General features: G+C 38.9%; 1 long non-coding RNA gene across 3 annotated transcripts; it reads left to right on the forward strand.

The window, feature by feature from the left end:
* The first annotated feature begins 13,011 nt into the window (after positions 1 to 13,011).
* LOC141358949 (uncharacterized) lies at positions 13,012 to 15,260 on the forward strand. 3 transcript variants are annotated; one of them, XR_012365504.1, is made up of 5 exons: positions 13,012 to 13,407; positions 13,709 to 13,793; positions 13,886 to 13,932; positions 14,079 to 14,532; positions 14,660 to 15,260. It is a non-coding gene; the product is annotated as an uncharacterized lncRNA (long non-coding RNA). The 3 variants fall into 3 exon arrangements; XR_012365503.1 differs by having other exon boundaries at positions 13,012 to 13,793; positions 13,869 to 13,932; XR_012365502.1 differs by having other exon boundaries at positions 13,012 to 13,793.
* Positions 15,261 to 15,474: the final 214 nt, after the last annotated feature.

The raw sequence follows: 15,474 nt of genomic DNA on the forward strand, positions 1-15,474 counted from the left end.
CATATCGGCAGATGCGGCATGAGCCAAGGAATCCGTAGACACCAAGATCATAATTGTCTGACAAACGATTCAGAAGTTATGCGCAAAAATAGCCTTTTTTCCTATCTCATGACCCATAGGTGGCGCTGTCACCAAATTTGGCATGGACCCCCATTTCATGGTCGACATGAAGCATACCAAATTTCATCTCGATTGATCAAAGAATGACTGAGATACAGCCTCAGAACCAATTTTGCGTCAATCTCGTTAAGTTCACGCATTAATTACTTTTGAATAAAGAAAAATATCAAAATTCTGTTCAGTCATTTCTATGCGGCTCACTCCAAAGATCACATGTGCCAAATCTCATAAGAATTGAACCAAATTTGAAGGAGGAGTAGCGAAAAAACGAAATACTGTACATTTCAAAATGGCCGATACTGTAATGGGTGGAGTCTTACTGTAAGGTATTAAAAACAATAAGCATGAGGAGAGCAATCACGTGTACTAAGTAGAATTTTCATAGAGCAAATGAATCACCAGTTATAACCATTTGAACATTGAATTTTTGAGATGATGGTGGCGCTATAGAGTTACTGCTTGAGACCCCATTTTTGGCCAAATGACTATTTATGACCACCACTACAACTGTGCCAAATTTCATCATTTTCCTATATACGGTTCATAGGGCTGCCATAGACTCCCATTGGGGAAGAAGATTAAGAAAAATAATAATAATAATAAATATAGCTGCAAGCAGCAACACGGGGTCAAGCACCTTCGGCGCAATGCACACACAGCACAGCAAGCACACAAAGCACAGCAAGCTCACAATGCACAGCAAGCACACAAAGCACAGCAGGCACACAAAGCACAGCAAGCTCACAAAGCACAGCAAGCACACAAAGCACAGCAAGCACACAAAGCACAGCAAGCTCACAATGCACAGCAAGCACACAAAGCACAGCAATTACACAAATCACAGCAGGCACACAAAGCACAGCAAGCTCACAAAGAACAGCAAGCACACAAAGCACAGCAAGCACACAAAGCACAGCAAGCACACAAAGCACAGCAAGCACACAAAGCACAGCAAGCACAGCAATTACACAAATCACAGCAGGCACACAAAGCACAGCAAGCTCACAAAGCACAGCAAGCACACAAAGCACACAAAGCACAGCAAGCACAGCAAGCTCACAATGCACAGCAAGCACACAAAGCACAGCAATTACACAAATCACAGCAGGCACACAAAGCACAGCAAGCTCACAAAGAACAGCAAGCACACAAAGCACAGCAAGCACACAAAGCACAGCAAGCACACAAAGCACAGCAAGCACACAAAGCACAGCAAGCACAGCAATTACACAAATCACAGCAGGCACACAAAGCACAGCAAGCTCACAAAGCACACAAAGCACAGCAAGCACACAAAGCATAGCAAGCTCACAAAGCACAGCAAGCACACAAAGCACAGCAAGCTCACAAAGCACAGCAAGAACCACCATAATGCAGAGCAACAACAGCAAACATGGAAAAATAGAACACATGTGAACTACAGACAGGTTGAGAAGAATTGATGAGGAAGAACAAAACATCATGACTCAGGTGGGATTCGAACACAGGAACTTAGAATCTAAATGCAATTGGTTAACTAGATGCGCCACTCAGTTTACACAGTTCATGAGGCAGCAGACAAGAGATTAGAGAGCTGAAAGGATTAACATGTCAATCACCAAAGATGCAGAATTGACACAGCAGAAGTAGAAATAACAGAAATACAATGTACATTAGTTCAAGTGAAAATGAAGACAAGCAGATCATTATGTATAGTGATGCTATACAATGTAATATACAGTCACATTAATTTATTACTATGACAAATAGACAACGTCACAGGCACGGTAAACTTTAGAGTGGTATTTCTAAGAAAGAGAACAGAATATCAAAAATCTGTTCGGTCACATCTGTGCGGATTGCTCCAAACATTATACGAGCAGAACCTGACATCAAATACACAAAATTTGTAAAAGGAGTAGCGAAAAAATCATTTACCATATGCCTTACAATAACACCTGAACATAATGTTGGAAAATGACAAACAAGGTATCGTTGCGATCGGCATAAAACAGTGAATACAATTTCACAAAGAAAATGTATATCAGACAATGTATTCAGAAGTTATAAGCAGTTCAATAAGAACTGTTATAGTTTATAACCCCTAGGTGGCGCTGTACTCTGACTTCCCATGTACCTTCAGGACATCATGTCGAAGCTCCTTACCATTTTTTGCGCGGATATGTCCAATAGTTCAAAAAATATAACAATTTATTTGAAATTTCAAAATGGCGGACAGGCGGTTCGGTCAAACCCGGCATAATTCACATCGACAGATGCGGCATGAGGTAAGCAATCCATAGACATCAAGATCATAATTTTCTGACAAACAGTTCAGAAGTTATGGGCAATAATAGCCTATTTTTCTATCTCATGACCCATAGGTGGCGCTGTCACCAAATTTGGCATGGACCCCAAGTTCATGGTCCACATGAAGTGTACCAAATTTCATTTCAATTGATCAAAGAATGACTGAGATACAGCTTCAGAACCATTTTTGCGTCAACCTCGTTAAGTTTGCGCATTTATTACTTTTGAACAAAGATCAATATCAAAATTCTGTTCGGTCATTTCTATGCAGCTCACTCCAAAGATCATCTGTGCCAAATCTCATAAGAATTGAACCGCATTTTAAGGAGGAGTAGCGAAAAAACGAAATACTGTACATTTCAAAATGGCCGCTACTGTAATGGGTGGAGTCTTACTGTAAAGTATCAAATTCAATAAGCACGATGAGAGCAATCACGTGTACTAAGTAGAATTTTCATAGTTCAAATGTATCATTAGTTATAACAGTTCGAACATTGATTTTTTGGACTACTGGTGGCGCTATAGAGTTACTGCTAAAGACCCCATTTTTGGTCACATGACTATTTATGACCACCTCTACAACTGTGCCAAATTTCATCATTTTCCTATGTACGGTTCATAGGGCTGCCATAGACTCCCATTGGGGAAAAATAATAATAATAATAATAATAATAATAATACTAACAAAAACAATAGGTGTCTCAGCACCTTCGGTGCTTGACCCCTAATAATAAATATAGCTGCAAGCAGCAACACGGGGTCAAGCACCTTCGGCGCAATGCACACAAAGCACAGCAAGCACACAAAGCACAGCAAGCTCACAATGCACAGCAAGCACACAAAGCACAGCAGGCACACAAAGCACAGCAAGCACACAAAGCACAGCAATTACACAAATCACAGCATGCACACAAAGCACAGCAAGCTCACAAAGCACAGCAAGCACACAAAGCACAGCAAGCACACAAAGCATAGCAAGCTCACATAGCACAGCAAGCACACAAAGCACAGCAAGCTCACAAAGCACAGCAAGCTCACAAAGCACAGCAAGAACCACCATAATGCAGAGCAACAACAGCAAACATGGAAAAATAGAACACATGTGAACTACAGACAGGTTGAGAAGAATTGATGAGGAAGAACGAAACGTCATGACTCAGGTGGGATTTGAACCCAGGAACTCAGAATCTCAATGCATATGATTAACTAGTTGCACCACTCAGTTGACACAGTTCATTGGGCAGCAGAAAAGAGATAACAGTATAATATCAATAAGAATTGTTATAGTTTATAACCCATAGGTGGCGCTGTACTCTGACTTCCCAGGTAACTTCAGGACATCATGTCAAAGTTTCTTACCAATTTTTGCGCGGATATCTCGAATAGTTCAAAAAATATAACAATTTATGTGAAATTTCAAAATGGCGGACAGGCGGTTTGGTCAAACCCGGCATAATACATATCGACAGATGCGGCATGAGGTAAGCAATCCATAGACATCAAGATCATAATTTTCTGACAAACAGTTCAGAAGTTATGGGCAAAAATAGCCTATTTTCTATCTCATTACCCATAGGTGGCGCTGTCACCAAATTTGGCATGAACCCCAAGTTCATGGTCCACATGAAGTGTACCAAATTTCATTTCAATTTATCAAAGAATGACCAAGCTACAGCTTCAGAACCATTTTTGCGTCAACCTCGTTAAGTTTGCGCATTTATTACTTTTGAACAAAGATGAATATCAAAATTCTGTTCAGTCATTTCTATGCGGCTCACTCCAAAGATCACCTGTGCCAAATCTCATAAGAATTGAACCACATTTGAAGGAGGAGTAGCGAAAAAACAAAATACTGTACATTTCAAAATGGCCGTTACTGTAATGGGTGGAGTCTTACTGTAAAGTATCAAATTCAATAAGCGGGATGAGAGCAATCACGTGTACTAAGTAGAATTTTCATAGATCAAATGGTTCACTATTTATAACAGTTTGAACATTGATTTTTTGCACTGCTGGTGGCGCTATAGAGTTATTGCTAGAGACCCCATTTTTGGTCACATGACTATTTATGACCACCTCTACAACTGTGCCAAATTTCATCATTTTCCTATGTACGGTTCATAGGGCTGCCATAGACTCCCATGGGACGATAATAATAATAAATATAGCTGCAAGCAGCGATACCGGGGTCAAGCCAAACATGGCAAAAAATGATTCATACGTGATGACTGTCATGATTTCACATCTAAGTTTGCAATATTTTTATGAAAAAATAGCAATTTGTTTGTATCTTGAAACCACTAGGTGGCGCTGTGCCGAAACAATAGATGGTGCCTCAGGTCATGACTGTGATGACACATACCAAATTTAGTGTAAATACGATAAAGCGATATGGAGATATAGCCTTAAATGACTTGACCACTAGGGGACACTGACCAAACCATAAATTATGACTCAGGTCTTGATTGTGATGACACCCACCAAATTTGGTGTAAATACGATAAAGCGATACGGAGATATAGCCTTAAATGACTTGACCACTAGGGGGCACTGACCAAACCATAAATTATGACTCAGGTCTTGATTGTGATGACACCCACCAAATTTGGTGTAAATACGATAAAGACATGCAGAGATATAGCTTCAAATCTCTTGACCACTAGGGGGTGCCAAAAGGTTTACAAGTTCTGCCAGAACATGTTGCTGATGAACCGTACCAAGTTTCATAACTATACGCAATTGCGTTTCTGAAATACTTGAATTTAAAGAAAAAATTCAAAATGGCCGACACACAAAATGGCCGACCAAAAACCATTTGTTATCGTTTGACTCGGCATGCCTCACGAAATCTAACAAGACCAGTCTCATAATTTTACATTCAAATTTGCAGTAGTTATAAGCAAAAATAGACATTTTTTATATCTCGTGACCAGTAGGGGGCAGTGTGACAAAATGGTGCATGCACCCTCAGGTCATCACTGTTATGACATTTACCAAGTCTCATATTAATACGCAAAAGTTTTGCGAAGATACAGGCTCAAACACATTTTGGCGTGCTCGCCCTCGCATTCTTTGATGCGTTATACGACAACGGATAGGTCTACCGAAAATCTTTTGATAACTTTTTGTCTAGAGTGTCTCTAGATGATGCATACCAAAAATCAAGCCAATCACACGAGCGCTCTAGGAGGAGTTCGAAAAAGTAGGTGTTCAATATAATTCAAAATGGCCGACAGGAAGTAGGTTTGACTCTATCATATTTGGTACAGTCGGACTCAGCACGAGCCAAGGAATCAATAGAGTGAAGTCTCATTTCAGTGTGGCAAATGAATCAAATGCTATAAAGATTTTAAACAATTTATTTATATATCCTGACCACTAGGTGGCGCTGTCCTAAAGATTTATAGGTGCGCTCAGAACATGTCACTGATGAACCATGCCAAATTTCGTAGCGATACGTCATTCTGTTTGTGAAATACTGAACTTAATGAGAAAATTCAAAATGGCCGACACCCAAAATGGCCGACCGAAAACCGTTTGTTATCGTTTGACTCGGCATGCCTCAAGGAATCTTACAAGACCACCTTCATGATTTTAGACTCAAGTTTGAAGTAGTTATAAGCGAAAATAGGCATTTTTCGAATCTCGTGACCACTAGGTGGCGCTGTGACGAAACGTTGCAGGCACCCTCAGGTCATGACTGTAATGACATATACCAAGTTTCGTGTCGATACAATAAAGTTTTGCGAAGATACGGCCTCACGTCCGTTTTGGCGTGCTCGCCGCCATATATGTTGTCACTGTATACGAGAACGCATTGGTCTATCAAAAAGCTTTTGATAACTTTTTGTCTGGGGTGTCTCTAGATGCTACATACCAAAGGACATGCAAATCGGACGAACGGTCTAGGAGGAGTTCGAAAAAGTAGGTTTTACGGAAAATTCAAAATGGCGGAAAGATGTGCATGACACAAATGACATCAATGTGTGCAATTGAATCATCATGAGCAAAGGATTCAGAGGAAAGAAGAATTTAGTTTCTAGGTCTCACGGGTCAGAAGTTATGAGCATGAACATAAGTGGATTTTTGGACTGTTGGTGGCGCTACAGGGTTTGAGTCAGACACACCAATGTTGCTATAGTAACTTCTGAGACTGTCCTCTACATGTGTGCCAAATTTCATAACTTTCCTACGTACGGTTCTATGGGCTGCCATTGACTTTTGGGTGGAAGAACGCGGAACAAGAATAATAATAATAAATATAGCTGCAAGCAGCGATACCGGGGTCAAGCCAAACATGGCAAAAAATGATTCATACGTGATGACTGTCATGATTTAAGATCTAAGTTTGCATTAGTTGTAGGAAAAAAATAGCAATTTTTTCGTATCTTGAGACCACTAGGTGGCGCTGTGCCGAAACAATAGATGGTACCTCAGGTCATGACTGTGATGACACATACCAAATTTGGTGTAAATACGATAAAGAGATGAAGAGATATAGCTTCAAATCTCTTGACCACTAGGGGGCACCGAAAAGTTTACAAGTCCTCTCAGAACATGTTGCTGATGAACCATACCAAGTTTCATAACAATACGCAATTGCGTTTCTGAAATACTTGAATTTAAAGAAAAAATTCAAAATGTCCGACACACAAAATGGCTGACCAAAACCATTTGGTATCGTTTGACTCGGCATGCCTCACGAAATCTAACAAAACTAGTCTCATAATTTTACATTCAGGTTTGCAGTAGTTATAAGCAAAAATAGACATATTTTATATCTCGTGACCAGTAGGGGGCAGTGTGACGAAATGGTGCATGCACCCTCAGGTCATCACTGTTATGACATATACCAAGTCTCATATTAATACGCAAAAGTTTTGCGAAGATACAGGCTCAAACACATTTTGGCGTGCTCGCCCTCACATTCTTTGATGCGTTATACGACAACGAATAGGTCTACCGAAAAGCTTTTGATAACTTTTTGTCTAGAGTGTCTCTAGATGATGCATACCAAAAATCAAGCCAATCACACGAGCGCTCTAGGAGGAGTTCGAAAAAGTAGGTGTTCAATATAATTCAAAATGGCCGACAGGAAGTACGTTTGACTCAGACATATTTGGTACAGTCGGACTCGGCATGAGCCAAGGAATCAATAAAGTGAAGTCTTATGTCAGTGTGGCAATTTAATCAAATGATATAAAGATTTTAAACAATTTATTTACATATCCTGACCACTAGGTGGCGCTGTCCTAAAGATTTATAGGTGCGCTCAGAACATGTCACCCATGAACCATGCCAAATTTCGTAACCATACGCCATTCGGTTTGTGAAATACTGAACTTAATGAGAAAATTCAAAATGGCCGACACCCAAAATGGCCGACCGAAAACCGTTAGGTATCGTTTGACTCGGCATGCCTCAAGGAATCTAACAAGACCACCTTCATGATTTTAGACTCAAATTTGAAGTAGTTATAAGCGAAAATATGCATTTTTCGAATCTCGTGACCACTAGGTGGCGCTGTGACAAAACGTTGCAGGCACCCTCAGGTCATGACTGTAATGACATATACCAAGTTTCGTATCGATACAATAAAGTTTTGCGAAGATATGGCCTCACGTCCGTTTTGGCGTGCTCGCCGCCATATATGTTGTCAATTTATACGAGAACGCATTGGTCTATCAAAAAGCTTTTGATAACTTTTTGTCTGGGGTGTCTCTAGATGCTATATACCAAAGGACATGCAAATCGGACGGACGGTCTAGGAGGAGTTCGAAAAAGTAGGTTTTACGGAAAAATCAAAATGGCGGAAAGATTTGCATGACACAAATGACATCAACGTATGCAATTGAATCATCATGAGCCAAGGATTCAGAAGAAACAGGAATTTAGTTTCTAGGACTCACGGGTCAGAAGTTATGAGCATGAACATAAGTGGATTTTTGGACTGTTGGTGGCGCTAGAGGGTTTGAGTCAGACACACCAATGTTGCTATAGTAACTTCTAAGACCGTCCTCTACATGTGTGCCAAATTTCATAACTTTCCTATGTACGGTTCTATGGGCTGCCATTGACTTTAATGGCGGAAGAACAAGAAGAAGAATAATATATAATAATAATAATAATAAGAAAACTAACAATAACAATAGGGTTCTACGCCCCTTCGGGGCTTGACCCCTAAATATAGCTGCAAGCAGCAATGCCGGGGTCAAGCCGAAAAGGGCACAAAGGATGTAAAATTGAGATTGGATAAGCAGATTGAAGAACCTAGGTAAACCTAATAATTTTAGATGAAAAAACTAAAAAGTTATCAACAAAAATAATCTATGTTCTTGTCTACTGCAATCGTCCTTCTGTTATTGACAATCATGGAACATTAGAGCACTGAAGGACATGTGAGTGGTGTTTGCAGTGGCAAAACGTAGGTCACATCATGTTACAGCAAGTTTATTGAGTCAAAAGAGACCACCCCCATGTCTCTACGATGTTCTGATGCAGAGATATAGCTTTTGCAAAAACGGTTGATAAGGTATTCTCAATGGTTGCTAGGGAGTCAATTGGCAACCACCAGTGATTATAGTCAAAGCCATGAAAGGAATAATCCATGATGACTCCTGGTTTTAGATGTGTTGTTGCAGTAGTTTTAGGCAAAAATACCATATTCTATCTCAAAACCAGTAGGTGGCAAAATGACAAAATTGCGCATGCAACATCAGGTCATGATTGTGTTACATCTAGCTACTATTATGTCTATACACTTTAGTTTAGTTAAGAAACAGTTGTATGACCATAAGGCTGGCTTGTTATCAAAGGTTTTGTTCAATTATAAGGCCATCTAGTGGTGAAAGCATACAATTTTTTTTGTGTGGCCTCAGAATGTGCTCATACATCAGCGTATCAAATCTGGTGAAAAAATCTCTTTTCGTTACGAAGTTACAACCATTTATGTGTAAAAACACAAAATTTGAAGTTACTTTTTCGTTTTTTGCAATTTTCGGCAATTTCTGATGAAAATTTTAATATAACGCCAATAGAACTTTTTGTTCAGAAGGTAAGGTTAGTTTCTTCCTATGGTGTTTTCGAGTCGATCGGAAAAACGTTCGCGGAGATATTCACACATGTTTTTTAAGCGCTATTTTGCTGCGCAGGGTTAACCGTAAGGCGGATTCTTGCATGTTTGGTATCGTTGGACTCGGCAACTACCCAGAACTCCAAAGAAACAAGTCCCGTGAAAATATGTCAATCGGGGCCAAAGTTATAGGCATGTAAAGCATTGGTCTGGCCACTAGGTGGCGCTGCGACGAAACTGTGCATGCCCCCTCAGCTCCTGACTGACATCACAAGTATCAAGTGTCGTGTCAATAGGGCTAAGTTTGACGAAGATACAGCCTAAAATCTGTTTTTTTGTGCTCTACGTTAAATTCGTTAAGGCGGTATACGACAACGGATTGCTGTATCAAAATTCTTTTGATAACTTTTTGCCATGAGTGTCTCAAGATGATACATACCGATTTTCGTGGCAATCGGACAAAAGCTCTAGGACGAGTTCGAAAAAGTAGGTTTTACGAATAATTCAAAATGGCGGAAAAATTTTCATGACGGAAAATGACGACATAGGGTCCAATCGAATCGTCTTGAGCCAAGGAATCAGAAGAAGCAAGAATTTTGTTTCTAGGGCTTACGGATCAGAAGTTATAAGCAAAAGCATAAGTGCAATTTTGGACTGTTGGTGGCGCTAGCGGGTTAGACATAGAGACTCCAAATTTGCTGTGGGGACACATTGGACTGTCCTCTATCAGTGTGCCAAATTTCATAACTTTCCTACGTACGGTTCTATGGGCTGCCATAGACCGCAATGGCGGAAGAAGAAGAATAACTAATAATAATAATAATTGTTATAAGAAAACTAACAAATACAATAGGGTTCTACGCCCCTTCGGGGCTTGACCCCTAAATATAGCTGCAAGCAGCGATACCGGGGTCAAGCCAAACAAGGCAAAAAATGATTCATACGTGATGACTGTCATGATTTAAGATCTAAGTTTGCATTAGTTTTATGAAAAAATAGCAATTTTTGTATCTTGAGACCACTAGGTGGCGCGGTGCCGAAACAATAGATGGTGCCTCAGGTCATGACTGTGATGACACATACCAAATTTAGTGTAAATACAATAAAGCGATACGGAGATATAGCCTTAAATGACTTGACCACTAGGGGGCACTGACCAAACAATAAATTGTGACTCAGGTCTTGATTGTGATGACACCCACCAAATTTGGTGTAAATACAATAAAGCGATATGGAGATATAGCCTTAAATGACTTGACCACTAGGGGGCACTGACCAAATAATAAATTATGACTCAGGTCTTGATTGTGATGACACCCACCAAATTTGGTGTAAATACAATAAAGAGATGCAGAGATATAGCCTTAAATGACTTGACCACTAGGGGGCACTGACCAAAAAATAAATTGTGACTCAGGTCTTGATTGTGATGACACCCACCAAATTTGGTGTAAATACAATAAAGAGATGCAGAGATATAGCCTTAAATAACTTGACCACTAGGGGGCACTGACCAAAAAATAAATTGTGACTCAGGTCTTGATTGTGATGACACCCACCAAATTTGGTGTAAATACGATAAAGAGATGCAGAGATATAGCTTCAAATCTCTTGACCACTAGGGGGCACCGGAAAGTTTACAAGTCCTCCCAGAACATGTTGCTGATGAACCATACCAAGTTTCATAACAATACGTAATTGCGTTTCTGAAATACTTGAACTTAAAGAAAAATTCAAAATGGCCGACACACAAAATGGCCGACCAAAAACCATTTGGTATCGTTTGACTCGGCATGCCTCACGAAATCTAACAAGACCACTCTCATAATTTTACATTCAAGTTTGCAGTAGTTATAAGCAAAAATAGACATTTTTTATATCTCGTATCCAGTAGGGGGCAGTGTGACGAAATGGTGCATGCACCCTCAGGTCATCACTGTTATGACATATACCAAGTCTCATATTAATACACAAAAGTTTTGCGAAGATACAGGCTCAAACACATTTTGGCGTGCTCGCCCTCGCATTCTTTGATGCGTTATAAGACAACAAATAGGTCTACCGAAAAGCTTTTGATAACTTTTTGTCTAGAGTGTCTCTAGATGATGCATACCAAAAATCTAGCCAATCACACGAGCGCTCTAGGAGGAGTTCGAAAAAGTAGGTGTTCAATATAATTCAAAATGGCCGACAGGAAGTAGGTTTGACTCAGACATATTTGGTACAGTCGGACTCAGCATGAGCCAAGGAATCAATAGAGTGAAGTCTTATGTCATAGTGGCAATTTAATCAAATGATATAAAGATTTTAAACAATTTATTTACATATCCTGACCACTAGGTGGCGCCGTCCTAAAGATTTATAGGTGCGCTCAGAACATGTCACTGATGAACCATGCCAAATTTCGTAGCGATACGCCATTCTGTTTGTGAAATACTGAACTTAATGAGAAAATTCAAAATGGCCGACACCCAAAATGGCCGACCGAAAACCGTTTGGTATCGTTTGACTCGGCATGCCTCATGGAATCTAACAAGACCAACTTCATGATTTTAGACTCAACTTTGAAGTAGTTATCAGCGAAAATAGGCATTTTTCGAATCTCGTGACCACTAGGTGGCGCTGTGACGAAACGTTGCAGGCACCCTCAGGTCATGACTGTAATGACATATACCAAGTTTCGTGTCGATACAATAAAGTTTTGCGAAGATACGGCCTCACGTCCGTTTTGGCGTGCTCGCCGCCATATATGTTGTTACTGTATACGAGAACGCATTGGTCTATCAAAAAGCTTTTGATAACTTTTTGTCTGGGGTGTCTCTAGATGCTACATACCAAAGGACATGCAAATCGGACGAACGCTCTAGGAGGAGTTCGAAAAAGTAGGTTTTACGGAAAATTCAAAATGGCGGAAAGATGTGCATGACACAAATGACATCAATGTGTGCAATTGAATCATCATGAGCAAAGGATTCAGAGGAAACAATAATTTAGTTTCTAGGACTCACGGGTCAGAAGTTATGAGCATGAACATAAGTGGATTTTTGGACTGTTGGTGGCGCTAGAGGGTTTGAGTCAGACACACCAATGTTGCTATAGTAACTTCTGAGACTGTCCTCTACATGTGTGCCAAATTTCATAACTTTCCTATGTACGGTTCTATGGGCTGCCATTGACTTTTGGGTGGAAGAACGCGGAACAAGAATAATAATAATAATAATAAGAAAACTAACAATAACAATAGGGTTCTACGCCCCTTCGGGGCTTGACCCCTAATAATAAGAAAACTAACAATAACAATAGGGTTCTACGCCCCTTCGGGGCTTGACCCCTAATAATAATAATACTAACAATTCCAATAGGTGTCTCAGCACCTTCGGTGCTTGACCCCTAATAATAATACTAACAAAAACAATAGGTGTCTCAGCACCTTCGGTGCTTGACCCCTAATAATAATAAGAAAACCATCAAACGCAATAGTGGCCTGCCGCCCTGCGGGCTTGGCCCCTAAAAATCTTTGTATCGGTTATCCTTCGCGTTACGTTAAGGATGCGCAGTTTATTTATGAAGTGCAACAAGAATCTACACGCGGATGACGTCAAAGTACTGCGAGAGCGACTCGAAAGATCATGGACAGCATTCTGATTTCAAATCACTCTCGCGGTATTTTAACCTCATCCGTTTGTCAGTTCCTGCAACTCAACATTACGTTGAACACCTTGTCAAAAATGATTGAGATGGCCAATCAAATCAAAAAAGGCGAGTGCCACTGGCCAATCACGAGGTTTCCTGTTAACGGAAGCCGAGCGGCGGCCAATCAAATTAACCAATAGGCGGGGTTACCGTCGGAGTAGCAGTTACACCGCGCCAATCAATCATAACGGACGACACACAGATTTCAAAGGCAGCAGGATGAAAGATAACCAGTAAGTACCTGAACTTAAATATTTAAACTTTTCCAATCATAAAAATGTTTTTGTTTAAATGTCTAACAAACGTATTAAGGGATGCAAACGTTTATGTGATTCGTGTGTAACGTAATGTGTGACAATTAACGTTATATTGATATTAAATTAGCTGTTTTCTATCAGGTTAAAAATAACTGTGATCATATTATAATGAAGTAATCGAATTTGGTTATCTGGTCTTCATGATGTTAGAACATTTATATAAAAACATATTTAAAAATGTATTTCTGTAACGTTTAATTTCCTTTTTTGATGAAAGTGTGTCTGTGTTCATCAAGACATGAAGACTCTGGAGTGGGACAAGAGAAGGATGATGGGGTGTATATTCAAATAGACACATTAAGGTAAATTAAATATTGAGGCTCATGTTTGCATCTTTGTGTTTATATATCAAAAGATTGCTCTATATGGCTAAATAGTCACATTGTGATTTCAGTGAAAGCTGATAAATACAGAGAGCTGGACAGTGGTTTCATTGATTGAGTAAGAACTGACCATAGCTTAACATTGCTTTAGTTACCCGAATTGCATTGTTGAATACCAAGGAAAATTTTAAAAATACAAATATTTTGAATATATGGAATACTGTGAAATTATTTTCTGTTAATCATCTGCTGTGTTTGCTTCAGGTAAAGTGGTGGGACAATGATGCTGACAGGAAAGGAGGAGGTGACATTCAGGTTAGTGACAGTACATCAGGGCCACCATTTAATTTAATGTTAATTTGTTTGCTTCCAAAATCAATACTTGACAAATCTTTAGAATTATATCTGCAAAGCTGAATTTCTCATAGGTGGATAAAGTATGACAGCAATTGTGAAGACCTTAGACGTGCAGTATATGGTTCTTCTCTCTTTCATTTATATTGATTTGACTTAATTTTCTTGGTAACTAATAATGGGGATATTCCTAATACAATATATTTTAAGTACATGCTTAGAACATATCTCATTTGCTCTGTATCTAAATGAAAAGTACCTCTTTAAGGTCTAAGCTATGTTTCATTTTATTTAGACATTCAACGCAGACATTTTCATCCAAAGCAACTTGAGGAAGAAAACAGAAGCAGTTCATCCTAAAAAGGTTACTCTTCTATTACTCTATCTAACTGTTTGCTTTAAAGTATATCACTATGCTTTTAATTACTTTATTATGTGGCTTTTGCTTCATTACAATTATTGATTTGCATTTGTTTTCTTTTATATAACAGTGGGCTGCTGTAATGTTTACATCTATGGAAAGAGGAGCCGAGAAGAAAAGAGACAATGGAAAACAGTACTTCTTGTTGAGGACAATCCTGAAAAGGAACACTTTCTCATACACATAGATTATTATTAGTGTTTGATTTTTGTTCTTTATCAATGTTATTGTTTTAATTTTTCGTTTTATTTGAAATTACCTAAGTTAGATTCATGCTTATACTTTAACTGGACCTTGTATCTTTTCTGGCTGGCTGTAGAGTTGGTTTCACATACACATGAAGTTTCTAATTAACTAACTTTTAAGTTCAGTTTAGTTTAAACTTGTATTTACCCATGGTAATTCATTTAAATTTAAATTCATGCTAATATATTAATTTCAATGAACTTCTGTATTTGTGTATAGCTGGCAATTTGGGCAAACTACATTTCACACATCAATGTAACTGTCAAAACGTTTTGTTTTTTTTATCAGTTTGTTCTAAACTTTTGTTTGTTTGATGAAATTGCTTTGTAATTTAAGTTGTTGGTGTTAGATTCATGCCAATAATGTATTTGAACAAACTAGTATTTTTGTTTATTGCTGGCAGTTTATACTAGAAGAGTTTTAACACATACAGGGTGGGTTGCACCAACAAGGATTAGGCCTAAATCTGGTTTAAATCAAAGCTTATTTAATAATTCCGTTGCACCAAACTTTAAACCTGTTTAAAAATAAACAGGTTTAAATTTAAACTGTCATTTTGATCCAGGTTTAAATCTTACAGTAAATCTAGATTATCTTTAATCCTGTTGCTCCATTACTTTAAACTCCGTTTTAAATCTC

This window comes from Misgurnus anguillicaudatus, chromosome 22 (genome assembly GCF_027580225.2).
Source record: "Misgurnus anguillicaudatus chromosome 22, ASM2758022v2, whole genome shotgun sequence".
NCBI lineage: Eukaryota > Metazoa > Chordata > Actinopteri > Cypriniformes > Cobitidae > Misgurnus > Misgurnus anguillicaudatus.